The sequence below is a fragment of the Ovis aries genome, chromosome 18 (assembly GCF_016772045.2).
Source record: "Ovis aries strain OAR_USU_Benz2616 breed Rambouillet chromosome 18, ARS-UI_Ramb_v3.0, whole genome shotgun sequence".
Classification (NCBI taxonomy): Eukaryota; Metazoa; Chordata; class Mammalia; order Artiodactyla; family Bovidae; genus Ovis; species Ovis aries.
The window spans coordinates 6,435,387-6,456,026 of NC_056071.1; the positions used below are offsets into that span (position 1 = coordinate 6,435,387).

The window sequence follows — 20,640 nt, forward strand, 5'->3', positions numbered from 1 at the left end:
GTTACACTGACAACGTATCCTAGAAGAGCTGTGGCAATTATAAACCACTGCAACAGTTTACTTCCCTGCTAAGCAGATCCATGGAAGTGCATGTGTCAAAATTTCATCTACTGTATCTCCTAGCAGAAAAAAATGTTCAGAATTACTGATCCAGACCAGCAGCAGCAGTTCAGTCCAAAACCTCAGTTCAGCCCAAATCCTAGGGTAAAATCTAGGCTCATTTTAAAGACAGAAATTTAATAGATCACTATATACTCACCAAAAATCAACATGGAAATGCAAGAATAAGACACAAGCATAAAACCTTCAATGCAGTGTGTATACATCTACTGCCTTTATTATAACATCAAACATGGTAGGTACAAAAGGACAGATACGAAGTTTAATGGAGGATTTCAAAAGAAAAGCCTCCTAATTGGAAGAAATGAGTTCTTTATGGAGAACACAACATTTGCCCTGACATGGAAAGACAATCAAGAAGTGAGATTCAGAGAAGAGGGAGAAAAGAATGTCTATCTTTATACATATCTTCTACTTGAAGGCATATATTCCCATGAATTTATTTCAAATAATCAAAGAATGAGGCTAGAACTGTCCTTTTTAAATAGGTGTTGCTAAGTATTATTCTTTAAGGAACCAAGCTTTTATTAGACATATCTTCCCTATCTCGTTATATTGGTATATTAGTATTAAAGAAGGCCCTGGTCAATTCCAAGTTTAAAAGACTTTTCACTAGCTCTTACTCAGCTGAAGAGCCAAGCTGAGCCTGCTCCACGCAGCCTGGTTTCATGCTCTCTCCCGTTTACCGCCTTCTACTTCTGAGCCAAACAACACAGTGATCTGTTTCCAAGGCAAACCATTCAATATCACAGTAATCCAAGTCTATGCCCCAACCAGTAATGCTGAAGAAGCTGCAGTTGAACAGTTCTATGAAGATCTACAAGACCTTCTAGAAGTAATACCAAAAAAAGATGTCCTGTTCATCACAGGGGACTGGAATGCTAAAGTAGGAAGTCAAGAGATACCTGGAGTAGCAGGCAAAATTGGGGTTGGAGTACAGAATGAAGCAGAGCAAAGGCTGAGTTTTGCCAAGAGAATACACTGGTCATAGCAAACACCCACTTCCAACAACACAAGAGAAGACTCTACACATGGACATCACCAGATGGTCAACACTGAAATCAGACTGATTATATTCTTTGCAGCCAAAGATGGAGAAGCTCTATACAGTCAGCAAAAACAAGACAGGGAGCTGACTGTGGCTCAGATCATGAATTCATTATTGCCAAATTCAGACTTAAATTGAAGAAAATAGGGAAAACCACTAGACCATTCAGGTATGACCTAAATCAAATCCCTTATGACTGTACAGTGAAAGTGTATAATGAAATATAATGAAAGTGAAAGTGAAATATATATTCAAGGGATTAGATCTGACAGACAGAATGCCTGAAGTCCTATGGATGGAGGTTCGTGACACTGTAGGGGAGGCAGGGATCAAGACCATCCCCCAAAAAGAGAAATGCAAAAAGGCAAAATGGTTGTCTGAGGAGGCACTATAAATCGCTGAGGAAAGAAAAGAAGCGAAAAGCAAAGGAGAAAAGGAAAGATATATCCATCTGAATGCAGAGTTCCAAAGAATAGCAAGGAGAGATAAGAAAGCCTTCCTCAATGATCAGTGCAAAGAAATAAGAGGAAAACAACAGAATGAGAAAGACTAGAGATCTTTTTAAAAAAATCAGACAGTGCTATCTTCCTAAATTCCATATATATGTGTTAGTATACTGTATTGGTGTTTTTCTTTCTGGCTTACTTCACTCTGTATAATCCCTGTATGCAAGACAGAGAAAGAGACACAGATGTGTATAACGGACTTTTGGACTCAGAGGGAGAGGCAGAGGGTGGGATGATTTGGGAGAATGACATTCTAACATGTATACTATCATGTGAATTGAATCGCCAGTCTATGTCTGACGCAGGATGCAGCATGCTTGGGGCTGGTGCATGGGGATGACCCAGAAAGATGTTATGGGGAGGGAGGTGGGAGGGGGGGTTCATGTTTGGGAATGCATGTAAGAATTAAAGATTTTAAAATTTAAAAAAATAAAAAACTAAAATTAAAAAAAAAAAAGATTCAACAGCAAAAAAAAAAAAAAAAGAAACTAAATTAAAAAATCAGACATACCAAGGGAACATTTCATACAAAGATGGGCACAATAACGGAGAGAAATGGTATGGACCTAAGAGAAGCAGAAGATAGTAAGAAGAGGTGGCAAAAGACTCCACAGAATGCAAAAGCGCAAGTCGCTCAGTCGTGTCTGACTCTTTGCGACCCCATAGACTACACAGTCCATGCAGTTCTCCAGGCCAGAATACTGGAGTGGGGAGCCTTTCCCTTCTCCAGGGGATCTTCCCAACCCAGGGATTGAACCCAGGTCTCCCGCATTGCAGGCAGATTCTTTATCAGCTGAGCCACAAGGCAATAGTACACAGAAGAACTATACAGAAAAGATCTTCATGACCCGGATAACCACAATGGTGTGATCACTCACCTAGAGTCAGGCATCCTGGAATGTGAAGTCAAGTGGACCTTAGGAAGCATCACTATGAACAAAGCTAGCGGAGGTGATGAAATTCCAGTTGAGCTATTTTAAATCCTAAAAGATGATGCTGTAAAAGTGCTGCACTCAATTTATGAGCAAATTTGGAAAACTCAGAAGTAGCCACAGGAAGGCAATGCCAAAGAATGTCCAAACTACCACACAACTGCACTCACATCTCACAGGCTAGGAAATTAACGCTCAAAATTCTCCAAGCCAGGCTTCAATAGTACATGAACTGTGACCTTCTAGATGTTCAAGCTGGATTTAGAAAAGGCAGAGGAACCAGAGATCAAACTGCCAACATCCACTGGATCATCGAAAAGGAGAGTTCCAGAAAAAAACCTACTTCTGTTTTATTGACTATGTCAAAGCCTTTGACTTGTGGATGACAACAAACTGTGGAAAATTTTTCAAGAGATGGAAATACCAAGACCACCTGACCTGCCTCCTGAGAAATCTGTATGCAGGTCAAGAAGCAACAGTTAGAACCAAACATGGAACAACAGACTGGTCCCAAATTTGGTAGGAGTACGTCAAGGCTGTATATTGTCACCTTGCTTATTTGATTTATATGCAGAGTACATCATGAGAAATGCTGGGCTGGATGGAAGCACAAGCTGGAATCAAGATTGCCGGGAGAAATATCAATAACCTCAGATATGCAGATGACCCCACCCTTATGGCAGAAACTGAAGAAGAACTAAAGAGCCTCTTGACAAAAGTGAAAGAAGAGAATGAAAAGTTTGGCTTAAAACAACATTCAAAAAACAAAGTTCTTGGCATCCGGTCCCATCACTTCATGGCAAAAAATAAGGAAACACTGGAAACAGAAACAGACTTTATTTTGGGGGGCTTCAAAATCACTGCAGATGGTGAGTGCAGCCATGAAATTAAAGACCCTTGCTCCTTGGAAGAAAAGTTATGGCTAACCTAGACAGCATATTAAAAGGCAGAGACATCATTTTGCCAACAAAGGTCCATCTAGTTAAAGCTATGGTTTTTCCAGTAGTCAGGTATGACTATAAAGAAGGCTGAGCACTGAAGAATTGATGCTTTTGAACTATGGTGTTTGAGAAGACTCTTTAGAGTCCCTTGGACTGCAAAGAGATCCAACCAGTCAATCCTGAAGGAAATCAGTGCTGAATACTCATTGGAAGGGCTGATGATGAAGCTGAAACTCCAATACTTTGGCCACCTGATATGAAGAACTGACTCACCGGATAAGACCCTGATGCTCGGAAAGATTGAGGGCAGGAGGAGAAGGAGATGACAGAGGATGAGATGGTTGGATGGCATCACTGACTCAATAGATATGAGTGTGAGCAAGCTCCGGGAGTTGCTGATGGACAGGGAAGCCTGGCGTGCTGTAGTCCGTAGGGTCACAAAAGAGTTGGACAGGTCTGAGCAACTGAACTGAACTTCTGAGCCAAACTGGGTTCAATACATGTGGAATGTATTTTCTACATTTCTGACAATAAAGCTTGACATCCAGTTCAAATATCAATTCTCCCATGAAGCATCCCCTGGTCACTTCTAAACTCTTCCTTCCCTGAACTCCTTATTCTATACATTGTGTCTAAATTTACACATCACATGGTAATTAATGTAGCACAGTAATAAATGGGGTTTTACTCTTTCTACACAATCACCAACTAGAAGCAAAGAGCTATATCTTATATGTGCTTATGTTTCTGCATCAATGATACAGAAACAATAGTTAAAGTAGTGACAATGGAAAATGAAAAAAATACAAAAGGAAGGCGCAAGGGAACAGAGCCATGGAGATTGCTTCCAGGCTACCATATTTACCAGGAAGAAAAGGGGTAGAGCAATGAAAAGAAATTGTATAAAATGCCTGTCAAGTCATTATCTATGACTTATAGAAGCTATGAAAAAAGAAATGAAAGCTCATATATGAGATACAAAAGACAGGCAGCTGGGCGTAAGTACTGACTGCCTTTAAACACCATGAAAAAGGCTGGAGGAAAATTCCAAAAACACATCATTAATAATAAGTTTTGATTTATATTATGGAAGATTTCTGATATTTAAAGTCAACACACCTTTTAATTTTGGCCTATATTTTTAAAAATAAATGTATGATGACTAGTAGAACATGTCAATTTCTACTCCAACAACATAAAACACTGATCAAAAACTTGTTAATTCTATGGAAAGAAATGTTTAAATGTAAAAAATATTTTAAGCAACTAAATTCTAGAAACCAAGCATAAATAACTTCCAACTTTAGGTTAAACTTCTCATGTTAAAAAGACAGAGATATAAAGTATATAAGAGAGAACTAATCAACTTTAGCTTCAATAAACATAGTGCTAACCTATTAAACACAATAAAAAGTATACAACCAAGAAATAACACAATACCTACAGTTTACTGTAATCAAAGGACAACAGTTCAAATCATAAAACTGAGAAGGCTGAAAAGGAGTAGAAAAACAATGAGAAGAGATACAAGTAGTTTGACTTTCAAGGAAGTCAACATCTATCAGATCAATTTCCAAGTTTATAAATTATCTTTTTCAAAAAGGTATTATATTATATTGTCACTAGAATAAATAAGTACCAAGTCTTAGGTTGAATATAGGTCTATAACTCATTCATATTATAATAAAACCAAAGTATTTCTAATATACATTATTGAAATAAATCTTTGAATTAATAACTTGACAGAAAAAAGTACTTAAGACTCCTGTAGTAACCTAGAACCTGCATTTGTACGCCAGCAGAATGAAGTAAAAATATTTAAACTAGCTTATTTTTCCTACAAGGTACTTTCTAAAGTCTCCAGCTCAGCAATGGAAGTTGACTTACTTATTCCTTTTCGTAACTAAAAGCTTTGTAGCACCAGTAGTGTAAGCAATAGATTCCTGCTCTCTCTCCCCCAGAAGTAGACATTTTAGTGAGGATGCTGGTGGTAGCATTATCTAAGTAACTAAAAATATTCCCCCTATTCTCTGGTGACTCAGATGGTAAAGAATTCACCTGCAATGTGGCAGACTGGGTTCAATCCCTAGGTTGGGAAAATCCCATGGAGGAAGGCATGGCAACCCACTCCAGTATTCTTGCCTGGAGAATCCCCATAGACAGAGGAGCCTGGTGGGCTGCAGACCATGGGGTTGTTAAGAGTTGGACACAACTGAGCAACTAAGCACAACACAAACCGTATGAAAAAAATGAGGCAAAGGAAATTCTACTCAAAGCCAAGCTTTCAGCACAGCCTGAAAACCAAAAACAACAACAACGAAACAAGTATGACTAGAAACAGAAAAACTACCAAATCTCAATGCCTGACCTCTAAGACTGTCACTCCACCCCCACTAAACCACAAGGCTTGGTGCCAGCAAACAGGCCTTAGGGTCATTTGCAAAGACCACCAAAAATATTAAACCCACTCTAAATCTGGGAAAATACTGGAGGAATGGGCAGAGCAGACCACAGAATATAGGCAAGGAAGTTCAAACTTCTGGTGATTTAAACAAATAGGTATCATTTAAAGCATGATCCACCATGTAAAGTGGTACAACCTTGAGCACAACACTCTGGGAGAAGACAGAAAAAAAGGAGGAGTGTCCTTTGGCAACTGGATGGTAAAAGAAAAAGAAAAAGGGAAAAATTTAAGGCCTTGCTAGATCAAAAAGAATCATAGAAATGGAAGTCTCACAATCCATCTCTTCAACCATTAAAACAGACAAATAAAAACTACTGAAATAACAGGACTATTCTATACTGACAGAAGAGGGCACCATTAAACTAGGAATACTGTAAAAAAAACCCACTACCATAAAAATGAACAAAAGAAAAGTGCAATCCAGAAAATCAGGGAACAGAATTTGACATATCATGTGAGGGGAAAACCCTACCAAAAATAACCTCAAAGCAGGAAAAAAATCTGTAAGTCAGTATTCCAAACAGAATTAAATATATTCTATTAATTTAGTATCCCTAGTAATTAAGAACTATTATTATATTAATAACTGGATTAATATATTCAAACAAGCATTTGAGGATATGAAAACCACTTTGTCTCAGCAATCGAAAAACTAAAAACAAAAACAAGAAAGTTAAAAGTAACTGAATTTAAAAAATTAGAAAAAAATTTACAGAAATGAAGAATAAATTGCAAGGCACCCAAGGAAGAATTATCTCAAATGAAAATGATCTACCACAGTCCATAATATAACAGCATCTGTTATGAGCCACATCCATCCACATCTAGTGTTGTTTCATCTGATTTCAGGTTAACTATCTACGACTTCATAATAATTCATAAGCCACAACCCTTCCAAAATTCATCTACATTAGCAAACTTCATGTGTTTCCCATACTAGAAAGGCATATTTACTCTTTATGATTACTTAAACTATTTAATACAGTTAAAACTGTACTTAACCACAGTTAAAACCATGGCTGCTGTAAATAGGTTTATTAGGTTCCTGTGTGTGTGTCTTCAGTTGCTTTAGTATGTCTGACTCTTTGAGATCCCAAGGACTGTAGACTGCCAGGCTCCTCTGTCCATGGGATTTTCCAGGCACGAATACTAGAGCGGGTTGCCATTTCCTCCTTCAAGGGATCTTCACAAACCAGGGATTGAACCCACACCTCCTGCACTGCAGGCAGATTCTTTACCACTGAGCCACAGGGGAAGCCTTTAATGTGTCACTGACAAAGTCTGAGTATATTCTCCTAGATCCACGGATGCCCCAAACCCCATGATCTTTACTACACAACTCTGCACAGCACAGTGATTTTTAGGAACATACACTCTACGTTTCAGTGGAACCAACTGTAGATGTGAATGTATGGGTTAGTATACACATATTTCTTAGCTCTGCTGAGAAGGCATAGAAACAATGATACCTCAGGGGCAATTAGCACACCTAGCACCCAGATCTTGGTTTCTAAATGCCATCTTCCAATAAAAGGAGCCAAGGCTCTTCAGAAAAGAGGGTGATTCCAGGACTGGAAAAGGTAAAATACAAGATGAGCCTGGAGCAATTAAACAGCCTCCTGCTTTGTTAAGAAAAATGTGTTTATTTGTTGTGGGTTTTTTTCTTTTTTTGCTTGTTTAACTTAAGAAAATCTTAACTGCAACCACGAAATTAAAAGACGCTTGCTCCTTGGAAGAAAAGCTATGACAAACCAAGACAGTGTACTAAAAAGCAGAGACATCACTTTTGTCAACAGAAGTTCATATAGTCAAAGCTATGGTCTTTGCAGTAGCCATGTACGGATGTGAGAGCTGAACCATAAAGAAGGCTGCATGCCAAAGAACTGATGCTTTTGAATTGTGGTGCTGGAGAAGGCTCTTGAGAGTCCCTTAAACACCAAGGAAATCAAACCAGTCAATTCTAAAACAAATCAACCCTGAATATTCACTGGAAGGACTGATGAGGAAGCTGAAAGCTCCAATACTTTGGCCACCTGATGCACAGTCGACTCACTGGGAAAGACCCTGATGCTAGGAAAGACTGAGGGCAGGAGAAGAAGGGGGAGATAGAAGATGAGATGGCTGGATGGCATCACTGGCTCAATGGATATGCTGCTGCTGCTGCTAAGTTGAATCAGTCGTGTCCGACTCTGTGAAACCCCATAGATGGCAGCCCACCAGGCTCTGCCGTCCCTGAGATTCTCCAGGCAAGAACACTGGAGTGGGTTGCCATTTCCTTCTCTAGGGGATCTTTCCGACCCAGGGATCGAACCCGGGTCTCCCGCATTGTAGGTAGATGCTTTACCGTCTGAGCTACCAGGAAAGCTCCACAAATTCCTTAACATAGCTTAAAGGGCTCTTCAAATCTGGTCCCTACTTACCTCTCCAGTGTCATCTCTCTGGCACTGCCTGATTCATCCATAGGTACTCTTTGAGGTTCTCCAAGCAATCTAAGCTCCCCAAGCATATCTCTTGTCTTTATTACAGGTCTGGTACTCTCTACCCGTTCTCTTCACAAAGCTAAGTCCTATTCACCCTTTAGACTTCAACCTAAGTTGAAGAAGTCACTGGAATAAATTTTCCTCAGTTTAGTTGCTCAGTTGTGTCTAATGCTTTGTAACCTGATGGACTGCAGCATGCCAGGCCTCCCTGGCCATCACCAACTCCTAGAGTTTGCTCAAACTCATATCCATCCAGTCGGTGATGCCATCCAACCATCTCATCCTCTGTGGTCCTTTTCTCCTCCTGCCCTCAATCTTTCCCAGCATCAGGGTCTTTTCAAATGAGTCAGTTCTTTGCATCAGGTGGCCAAAGTATTGGAGCTTCAGCGACAGTCCTTCCAATGAATATTCAGGACTGACTTCCTTTAGGATGGACTGGTTGCATCTCCCTGAAACTGGGTGAACTGTGCCTTCTATGTGCTCCTGCAGCACTCCACACATCAAGCACACAGCAAGTGTTCATTCTTATTCCTCATCACCTAGCCCTACGGATTGAATAAGATAATGAAAACCAAACTATGAAACAAATTACCAAAGTAACATAATGCTTACAAAGAATTAGAACCCAATGACTTCTGGCTCAGGAACACAATATTCTTTCCACTATACTTTGCAGCACTTAATTTTATTTTCATAAACAAATCAATGTTAATTAGATATAAAGCATATAACCTAGAGTTAAAAAGGATCTAGATATCATCTCATTTTATAATTAAAGTGAAGCCCAGAAAGGGCTAAAGAACAGTACAAAACAGCAATGCCAGGATTAGTCATTTTGATGTTCTTTAATTACATACTTTAGTCTCAGGAATAAGGTTTTTAAAATTTTAAAGCTGAAAAACTTTATTTCAAGGTTAGCAGAACTATTAAAAACAAAACAAATGAATCATCAATTCACTTAGAAGTTTCCATAAAACTTTTAACAAAACACAAGATTATTTAACTATGGTATAACACTAATAAAAATAATACTGAGTCATTATTATATTTATAATATAAACAACACATGGGTACCAATCATGCTCAAGGCACTGTGAAACATACTCACTGAGCAAACAAAGATACAAAACAGAATTCCTATCTCCACAAAGTTTAAAGTAAGTTTTGGAAAATGAGACCCAACCATTACAAAATTAAACAGAAAAATTACAGGACAAATTAGTCACTTAAATGGTTAACAGTTTCAAAAGAAGTGATTCTGTTGCAAGATGTTTCAGGAATGTAAGAAAAATTACAACCTACTGCCTGAGCAATCAGCATAAACTCAAAATTTCTTAGCTTAGTCAGCTGAAAGGGCTCAAAACAATGATATTCCAGTGTCAACAAGCTTACCTGCTGTCCAGTTCTTGATTTCTAAATACTCTGACCCAATGAAAGAAACCAGGACTCCTTGAAGAAATGGCTGATTCTAGGACAGCAGAAAAAGCAGACAATGAACCTGAAATATCTTTTGTCTCAAAAGGAATGAAGTGCTCCAAAAATGATAGGAATGTGTCAATCGATGAGTTAACTTGAAGGAGCTCCCACTGACCAAATCTGAGTTTATTTGGAACATCAAAGTGAATACTGACAAGTAATGAGAGAATAACCTACTTAATTTTAAAAAAAGAATCTCTGAATTTATATTGATATTAAATAAACAAATGAGAAGGAAAAGTTCTAATTTACAACTTAATAGAAGGCCAACTAGCAAATGTAGAAGAAACAGTAAAAAAAAAAAAAAAAAAAACCACCACTTCGGAACCACTGTACAATAACTGATTCAGGCAAAAATCATTAATGAATGTTAAAACCATTATGTGAACATTTTAGGGAAAACAAAAACACAGCCTCAAAGCGGCTCACCAAAGATTATTCCATAATAACAAGGAGGAAAATGAAAATTTTTACATGGAGAAAAAGTTGGTAGGCAAACTTTAACTAGTGATAGAAGTAAACATCAACAACAAGGGATCAAACAGACATGATATTGCCTCCTGACAGTGATGCACTGAAGGAAAGACATATCAAAGCTTAGCCAAAAATGCAGAACTTGAATCTACCAGCGAAGAAGCAACACAACAAACCCAAAGTAATGGACATCCTACAAAACAAAGGACTGTACTCCTCAAAACTAACGATTTCATGGGGAAAAAGGTTCAAGGACTGTCTCAGGTTAAAGGATATATGACAACTAAAATAAAATTTAAAAGGAATTAAAAAAAAAAACTATTAAAGAATCTTACTGGCACTACTGAAGAGACTCCAACATGAACTGTATAATAAACTACTGTATCAGTATTAAATTTCTTGAATCCATCATACTGTGGTTATGTAAGAATATCTCTTTGTTCTTAGGCAATATTGCTGAAGCATATAGGGGTAAAGGATCACGATGTATGAGACCTACTCTCAAATGGCTCAACAATAACAATAATTATGACAGGAAGAGGAGGAGGGTAGAGTAGGAAAAAGAAGATCTAGAGAGTGGATTTCTGCTATTACATTGTAATATATGGTATGTTGTATGTTTAATATGTGGTTTCCTTGTCAGCAATGTACATGAATGCAGCATTTCTATCCCTTGTATGGGTCTGTGATGTTCTGCCTCAAAAGATATGCCTTTGACTTTAACCGAATACACTTGAATCTTTGGTATCCTCTATAGATGTAATCATGGAGCTTCAAATTATAGATAAAATAATATGTTTCCAGACTTTGAAATCACTCTGCAAATACAGAGAACCATAAGGCAAATATGCTAAATATTAACAATTGATGAATCTAGGTGACAAGTATATGAGCTCACTGAATTAGTCTTATATCTAAAGTTTTCCCAAAATAAAACATTAAAACAACAACAACCTTCTGCCAACACCAAAACATTACTTTGGGTAAACTGAGTCATTTCTGAAAAATAAAATCTTTTGACTCCCAGATTCTTTTCTCCCTTTTCTTCATGATCCATGTCACCTTAACTCTATTAAAAGTTTTCATCACCAAAATAAACATTTGACAAAGTAGTCCCCAACGTGCAAATAAGTCACATTTCAAAATCTCATTTGTAAGTCAGATGTTTAGAATGTAGAATGATCTTCACCATTACAAACAGTGATTCGGTTCCTAATGCTGGCCACAAAAACTCTCACAAGATGGAATCTCAGGATATGCTCAATAGTCTGGGATTCCAACCTTGACCCATGCATGTCAATATGTACAAAAAATGCACAAACTAGTATTTTATAATCTGGAAAGCACTTTTATCATTTTTAAAGTCACATTTGGAAAACTTGATTTGGGTTGGTCATCTTAGTTTTCAGACAACTTTCACGCAATTCAACATTTACTGAGCATTCACTATGTGGCAAGACAGGTTTGTATTGAGCATACTAAAAGACCAAGGCAGTATCTCTGACATAGGAACTCACCCTAGCAGAAGAGACTGACGTCAACTACAATACTTTAAATGTTCAATGAAAGTGAAAAGAGGACAGTGAAAAAGTTGGCTTAAAACTCAACATTCAGAAAACTAAGATCATGGCGTCTGGTCCCATCACTTCATGGCACATAGATGGGGAAACAGTGACAGACTTTATTTTTCTGAGCTCCAAAATCACTGCAGATGGTGACCACAGCTATGAAATTAAGACACTTGCTCCTTGGAAGAAAAGTTATGACCAACCTAGACAGCATATTAAAAAGCAGAGACATTACTTTGTCAACAAAGGTCTGTCTAGTCAAGGCTACAGTTTTTCCAGTAGTCATGTATGGATTTGAGAGTTGGACTATAAAGAAAGCTGAGCACTGAAGAATTGATGCTTTTGAACTATGGTGTTAGAAAAGACTCTTGAGAGTCCTTTGGACTGCAAGAAGATCCAATCAGTCCATCCTGAAGGAAATCAGTCCTGAATATTCATTGGAAGGACTGATGCTGATGCTGAAACTCCAATACTTTGGCCACCTGAGGTGAAGAACTGACTCACTGGAAAAGACCCTGATGCTGGGAAAGATTGAAGGCAGGAAGAGAAGGGGACAACAGATGATGAGATGGTTGGATGGTATCACTGACTCAATGGATATGAGTTTGAGTAAACTCTGGGAGTTGGCGATGGACAGGGAGGCCTGGCATGCTGCAGTCCATGGGGTCGCAAAGAGTTGGACATGACTGAGCAACTGAACTGAACTGAAATATTCAATAACGCATTTTACTCTACAAATATTGTTTGCAGTGAGAGCAAGGGAGGTAAACTTTGTCTAAAAAGATTAAAATCAGTATCAAGATAACATTTGGGGTATAACTTAAAGGATAACTTTCAGTAGGTATATGAACAATGGAGCATTCCAATCCCTGGCAAAAACATGAACAAGCTACAGAAATACTACATTCAGATAACAGAGATAAAGACCATACTTATGCAATAATCAAACAAGATACCTACAAATATACTAAGTATTCTTAAAGGAAATAAAATATGGGATAGAGTAACTACTGGACTGCAACATTAAACAGGATGGTCTGAGTAAAGAAGTGAGATTTGGGCCAAGTTCCAAAGAGTCTGGCCAGGTCAGCCTTATGAAAAACATCTCAAGCAGGTGGTACAAAAAGTGCACAAGACCCTAAAATGGAAGTAAAGAGTTTAAAAAACTCTTGAGAGGTGCAAGTAGCTGGCCTCCAATGAAGAAAAAGATAATGAGAACAAGAAAGATCAGAATGGGAAGTCACTGGAAGAGTTTAAGCAAAAAATGACAAGATTGAGGCTCTTAAAATGGTCCCTAGGATTGCGGTGTGAATAAAGAACTTATGAGGAACAGGAAAAGAAACAAGATGCCCAGTTAGGAGGCCACTGCAATAATTCATGTAAGAGATCATGATGCTGTGAAATAAACAGGCGGCAATGAAGGGCTTCCCTGGTGGCTCAGCTGGTAAAGAATTCACCTGCAATGTGGGAGACCTGGGTTCGACTCCTGGGTTGGGAAGATCCCCTGGAGAAGGGAACGCCTATCTACTCCAGTATTCTGGCCTGGAGAATTCCATGGACTGCATAGTCCATGGGGTTGCAAAGAGTCGGACACAACTGAGTGACTTTCACTTCACAATGATGGCTAAGAGCAGTGGATTGGCGCAAGATAAACTCCGAAGGTACAACAGAACGTGTGGATGAACTGCATCTGAGAGAAAAGAGAGGAATCCAAAATGTTATCTTAGGTTTCTGGCTTGAGTACTGCCACTTACTAAGATGGGGAAAGCCAGCAGAGACATCAGGGTTTGAACATAAGAGGGAGGAAGAAGGTTGGCAGAGAGGAGTAAATAGCTATATTTTAGTCATGTAGCTAACATTATGTTTGAAATCCCAACTAGATTTCCAAGTGGGTATCAAAATCAGGAAAATTCTGGGCTAGAAAAATAAAAGTGGGAGACATCAGCATAAAAATAATAGCCTTTTCAGGGAAAAGCAAACAGCTGGCCTTAACTGGGTCATAGAAACTGAAGGGTTGTTGCTGACAATGAGCCTGAAAAGATAGGATAGAATATATTATGAAGTGAACCATGACTAATAATGGCAACAGCAGTAGTAGTAATGATAGTAACAGTAAGAGAAAAAAAAAAAAACTACATTTTAAGGTACCAAGCACTGTGCTAAAAGCCTGATAATATACATCTCATTCAATCCTCTCAACAACTCTATAAAGTAGATAATATTATAATCACTGTTTTATACACTGAGCTTCAAGAAGATTGAGAACTTGCCAAAGAACAAAAAGTGCTAGAGTGGGTATTCTAAAACTTAGGCAGTCAGATTTTAGAGATCAACCTCTTATCTCTTACATTACTGCCTCTTTACTGATTTTATATGCCTTTGAAGTTTTTCTTAAAAGAAGTATAACACTTAGATCTGAATTTTAGAAATATAATTCTAGTCTTTATAGAAAAGATAGATTGCTAGGGGTGGGGATAAAAAGACAAGTAAACACAGTATCAGTCAAAGCAAAAGACCTTGTTTTAATAAGCCAACAGTTATTAGTTATCTTACTAGCTTACATGAAGAGTTTCCTTTTGTTCCAAGGTTGACAAATCATACCTCAAAGTAATCCAAGTCAACCTCCACATACATGCTGCTGGCAACAAAAATAAGCTGCTGAAAAAGGTCCAGCTCATGCAGTATAAATTTACCACCCACTACCAAAACATTTCTCAAAACATGTAACAATGTAACTTTACTGATTGCTGAATTTAAGTTCATAAATTAAAGTTTCTGAGGAAAATAAAATGAGTACGGATTCAAGACAACCATAAAAAGATATGCCTTGGTTGACAGTTATTAGAAATCAGATCAGCTAGTATGTTTTTGCACCCTTGTTAACAATTCCTCTAGCTTTCAACATCATCAATCATTAAACTGATGAAGTAGTAAATTATCTGCTGTCCTACACCACTGTTCAAATAACACCATTAGCCTCATAAACCAGCTAATTTTTTTTTATGATTTCGAGTGATTACTAAGATGATTCAATGTTAAATAAACTACTAACTTCAGTAAGTATCAATTCCAATAATAATTATTAAAATCAGCAAATGACAAACATCTATATAATGTAGTATTTATTAATTATGTGTTAACACATATCCTGTGCCATGCATGAGACTTATTAACAAATGGGCTTACACTCTCAATTATAATAAACTGGAGTCATCCATTTATCATAGAGTACACAGATAAAGCATACAAAAATAATTTAGTTCCACCAAACAATTAAAATGAAGAATAAAAAATTATAATTACCCACTAGAGAAAAGCTATTTTTTAGATATATATACACCAGGCTTCCCTAGTGGCTCAGTCAGTAAAGAATCTTCCTGCAAGGCAGGAGACCCAGGTTCGATCCCTAGATGGGAAAGATCCCCTGGAGAAGCAAATGGCACCCCACTCCGGTATTCTTGCCTGGAAAATCCCACAGACAGAGGAGCCTGATGGGCTACATATAGCCCATAGGATGCAAGAATAGGATGTGACTTAGTGACTAAACCAGGTATGTTATAAAAATATCTTTTCTAATTTCAAATTTTAAATACCCTATTTTAAAGATGCCTCTCACAAATAATCACTGAGAGATATGTTTCATTGAAAGTTAGGAAATATACTCACATTTGACTTTTATTTTTTTTAATATGCAGAGAGATCATGGAAGTTAGAATCCAACAATCACTGCAGATAAGCCAAATAAACATTTAATGTATAACAGGACAATGAATTTAAGATGTTGGGATATTTTATCCCAAACAAATATATTCTCCTGTATTTATGCATTATATGAACTCCTTTCTGGTAACAAACACAAAGATGCATGTAAGAGGCAGATCGCCCACACAATCATCACAGGAAGGACGGGATGGAGGGAGATGAGGCAATACACATTTTGTACACACTTCGTACATTAAGCCTCAAGCAACCCCTAGGACCTATCACACCACTGTTTCACTTAATTTTAACAATTCTGTGGGGCAGGTGGTAAAATTCCTTCCCATTTTACAGAAGATGTCTCATAACTTTGTCAGTGGCAGAGCTGGGATCAGAACCAAGATCTGACGACAAAGTCAAGCAGCCTTCCTTTACTTGCAAATCAGCACAATGTGTTAAAGTGTTTTTTGCAGGAAGTTATCTAACTAGAATATAGACTTTATTTTCCATATTTATAGTTGTCTTATTACTCCTCAATTTAGTAAGAATATTCAGAAATTTTCTTTCTAATCTAGAAAAAAAAGGCAATGCTAAACATGTTCAATCCACAAAACATCATTTTTCATTGCTCCATCACTAACACAAGAAAGATTTCAGCTAGACTTTGTAACATTCATATGTGCCAAGTGTGCATCTTTCAAAGCAAAAAGATACATGCATGGTCTGATTACAAGACAGAATATACAAAATTTAAAATACCCACAGAAAATCGAGGACCATCATCATTGTATGTTACAACAAATCTCTCTTGCTAGACTTTATAAAAGCAGCAAAAGGAGAGAAAAAAAGATGGTTTTCCAAAACCTGACTGATAAGCATGCTATTTCCCAGTGACAAATTTATGGTTTCTTCCTCCTAGATCAGAAAACACATCTATTAAAATAAATTTTCATTGAAATATTTTAACTTCAAAATCATATTCTAATAAATATTTTCATAATTACTTAACTACTCTCAGAATACACTTCTATATTTCTCTCTTGATAACCAATGAGTGATGACATTGCTGCTTGAATATTAATAAAATTAAACTGCACTGCATCCTAAAAGTAAAATGCAAAGCAATAATGCAACTGCCCTGAAAAATAAAGCCTCACCATTCAAAAGCCTCACCACCTCATCTTGAAAAGATTATTTCTAGTTCCATTTACCAAAGCAAAGGTCTTTGTCACAAGTACTCCCATTAAGGAAGCATTAAAAACTCTTAACAATAAAGATCATTCTCAAGCTTTAATTCAACAGTGATATTAACAATTATTACTTCTAAACCCCAAAAAGCTACTTTCCTTCTACGGAACATCCTCCACCACTCAATCACTCATTACCCTAAACAATTTAGTGGGGAGAAAAAAAAAACTTCCTAGGAAGTAATTTAAGGAGTTAAACATAATTTTATCATCCTTTCTCCAAGATGAATAAAACCATTATATATAACAATAGTGTGAATTAAATAATTGTGTTTAGAGAGATCACTACTACCTCACAATGGCTTTAGTAAATAAACTTTCACTGGAAGCACTCTTTCAGGTATTTTCACTGCAACACCATTACCACAACTTTTTACACTTTACTACACTGCTCAGTGAGAATTAAAAATGATTTCAGAATCGGTTAGTGCATCATCATACAGAACTAGACACACAACATGCGTTCATTGTTTGATATAAAGTCTAACTAAATTTGTCATCCACTTTAGTAAAGACACTTTTGACTTTTTTCCTAAAACAAAAGCTGCCATTCACAGGAAAAGACATGAGTAAAGACTTATAACTTCAAAAATGAACCAAACCAAAAGATGTACATACAAAAGTCATAATAAACAAGGGTTATTTTATCCTCATTTCTTAAATTCATACTAAAATAAAAGCCATTTCTGTGTTTGCAGGAAAAAAATCTTTAAGCTATTTTGTTTACCTTTGCCACAGACTGTACAAGTACTGCCAAGGTAACACAGATTTTAAAACTGACAACTGGAGTACTTGGCAGTTGCCAAAACAACACAGCTGGATTCTTAAAGGAAAAGTGCTCTTGTGTAATGTACACCTAATTACAGCTTTAGGGAACCTTCTCTCTATTTACAAAAAAAAAAAAAAAATACACATGGAAAACATACTGCACTAAAACTTGACAATTTTCAGACAATATTTTTTTAAAAAATACACGTAACTTAACACACCACAGCAGGCCTTTTTAAAAGCACACTTATTAGAATCACAATCTCACTATAAACTAAAATGCAGGTTAACATTGTGCTATGACTCTTCAATCCGCACATGGATCCCTACCGGATCCTGACAGGATGCTCGCTTCTTATCTCAGGAATCAAGTCATCAGGTCTGAGGACATTTTTACAGTGACACTTAAAGGGGGGGGGGGGGCGGAGAACACAACAACTTGTTTTTTCTAATGCAGAAACGCTCACCATTTCCAAACTTGTTACACTATCTCACCTACTAAGGGATCCTCATGGATCAAAGACAGACGGAATCGAACTGAAGGACAAAGTTTCCATCACAGAAAACCTTCCCTGCGAGCCGGGATCTACTTTGGATGGACGTCCGGGGGGCAGCGAGCGGTTCCCTACGCAGCCCCTTCTCCCCCGCGACGTCTCCCCGCACCGTCGGGAGTCCGCACCCGCAGGTGCCCCCGGCCCAGGCCACCTTCTGGCCGCAAGTACCGAACCGGCCAGTGACACACACACACACCAACACACACAGAGAGTTCCGCTCCGTTAGACCAACCTTCTTCCAAAACAGAAGTGAGGGAACTTCTTCCAACAAGAGCGCAAAACGCCTCCCGCAGCAGGGGTCAGTCGCTTCGGGGAGACCCCTGCCTCGCACGGCAAGGTTAAGCAAGGGGCCCTCGGGCGTTTCCCCACAGAGAGCCTTCGGACCCCCAGGGAACTCCCTCAACTTTCAAGGAGGCGACGTCCGCCACCGCCCCCCAGCCCCAGACGCGACGTGCGCCCCGGGAGGCTCCGAGCGCCCAGCCCGCGCCGCCGCGCCTCCCTCAGCCGGCCCGCGACGCCCCTCAGCCCTCGGGCCCGCCCTCGGGGCACCCCGCCCCCACCCCCACGGGAGGCGCCGACCCCGACGCGACCACTGCTCGCCGCCTCCCCGCACCCCACCCGGCCCGCCGCAGCGCGCCTCCGCCCCGGCCCCCGCCAGCGGGACGCCGCGCCGCGCCGCCGTCCCGGGGGCCCCGCGGGCGCCCCTCCCGAGCGGCGCCGCCCCCCGCCCCGGCGCCCCCCAGCCCTCACCCGGTCCTCTCGCCGAGACGCAGCCCCCTCGGGCCCCACCGACCCCCACCAACCGAGCCCTGTCGCCCGCGGCCCTCACCCGGTCTCCGGCGAATGCGGGCGGGCGCGCACACGCCGCAGCCAGGGCCCGCCACCCGCGCTCCGCGCCGCCCGGAGCCGCCTCCTTCAGCCCCGGACTCGCCGGGACATCCGCGCACGGATCCCCACACCGGGGCTATTTTTAGGAGCCAGGCCCCGGCCAGACCGGAACTCGTTCAGTCGGCGCGCGTGCGCACTGCCCCCACGGCCCGCTGTGTTCCTCCGCCAGGCTCGCCTCTCCCTGCCTTCCCCTTGCTCCCTCTTTAGCGTCTCCCTTCAGGTTCTCTCTCAGGGCTGAGTTATCCTCCTGGTGGGGCCCAGAGCACTTAGAGTGGGAAAGACAAAGGTTACGGGCCAGGAGAGCCACACCGTGTGAGGAAGAGCACTGCCCCACAAAGGCGCGCGGGGCGGACTATGTTTTTTCGGGTGGGTGAGGAGACGAATCACCCGGCACAGGAAGGAGATGACGGCGGTTTGGCGCCGGGGCAGCGCGCCGGAGCCCGCTTCCCTCAGAAGGACCGTGTTCTCCTGGAAGGGATATTGGTCACTTGATGAGGACTCGGGCGCCTCCCAGGGCGGGGCGGCCCGGCGGCGTCGCGCCCCGCAGCCCCCGCCTCCCCCGCGGCGGCCTCCCCGACCAGCCGCCGAGGCCCAGCCGGGAGCAGCTCCGGTGACGAGGCGTGTGGCGGGTCGCCTAGCGCGGCCGCTCGCGCCGGGCAGCCCGGGGTGCCGAGGGGCGGGGCTCCCGGGGGCGGGGCCGGCGTCGGGGCGCGCGCCGGCGTGGCCGCGAGTCCGGTGCCAGGCGGCGTCGCTCCGGAGGGCCCGGATCTCGCCCGCCGGACTTCTGGAGCCGCCACCGGAGCCCCCCCGCGGGGCGCACCCGGCGCCCCCGACCTCCGCTCGCCCCGCCCACGGCCTCGGTGCGGCCGGTGCCGCACCTGTGTTTTTGCCGGGGCTGCCGCCAGCCCACCTGCCCTGAGCGAGCGCGGTGGGACCCAGGCCGCTGGCACGCCGAGGCAGGTCGGGCCCCCGACCCCCCCCCCAGACAGCGGGACTTGAAGCTGCGTGGAAGGTGGGCGACGCCTTTCTGGGTGGTCAGCCAGGCTCCCTGCGTCCCAAGAGAGACTCGACCTACTAGCCTTTACTACTAGTAATAGTTGCTAGTAGGCGCAGCTGGTATACCTTGAGTGCTGAACGGTGTGAATAGTTTGCATTTGATAGCTCGTCATCCTTACAACATCCCTATGAAGTAGATTCAGTTTCTATTCCCATTTTACATAGGAAGAAAAGGAAGCTCGAGTGCTGAAGTGACCTTCTGAGGTTACAGCTGAAGAGGAGGGCACTGGGCACTTGAACTCCTGACCAGCCTGCGTACTGCCTTTTCTTAGAGAGGTGCGAAGGAGATGCGTTTAGGGAGCTGTTGGTTTTTGTCGAGGGTGGTCATTAGGAGGTGAGCCGTTGTGGTCTTTGCATCGTGAAGGCTGTTCGCCTGGCGTTTCTACAGCCACACTGCCTATCTCTGCACCTATGCAGTG

At 41.0% G+C, this 20,640-nt stretch overlaps 1 protein-coding gene across 16 annotated transcripts in view; it reads right to left on the bottom strand.

Moving 5' to 3' along the window:
- MEF2A (myocyte enhancer factor 2A) overlaps positions 1-19,222 on the bottom strand; it is a 186,402-nt gene extending 167,180 nt beyond the window's left edge. For 10 of the 16 annotated variants that reach the window (XM_042235042.1, XM_012098353.4, XM_012098352.4 and 7 more), the window contains exon 1: positions 19,107-19,222. The gene's annotated coding sequence lies outside the window, so the exon portion shown is untranslated. Of the gene's footprint in view, positions 1-9,883; positions 9,960-18,509; positions 18,794-19,106 lie in introns of those variants that run through there. The other 6 variants (XM_060401554.1, XM_042235039.1, XM_042235038.1 and 3 more) reach the window with 2 other exon arrangements.
- Positions 19,223-20,640: the final 1,418 nt, after the last annotated feature.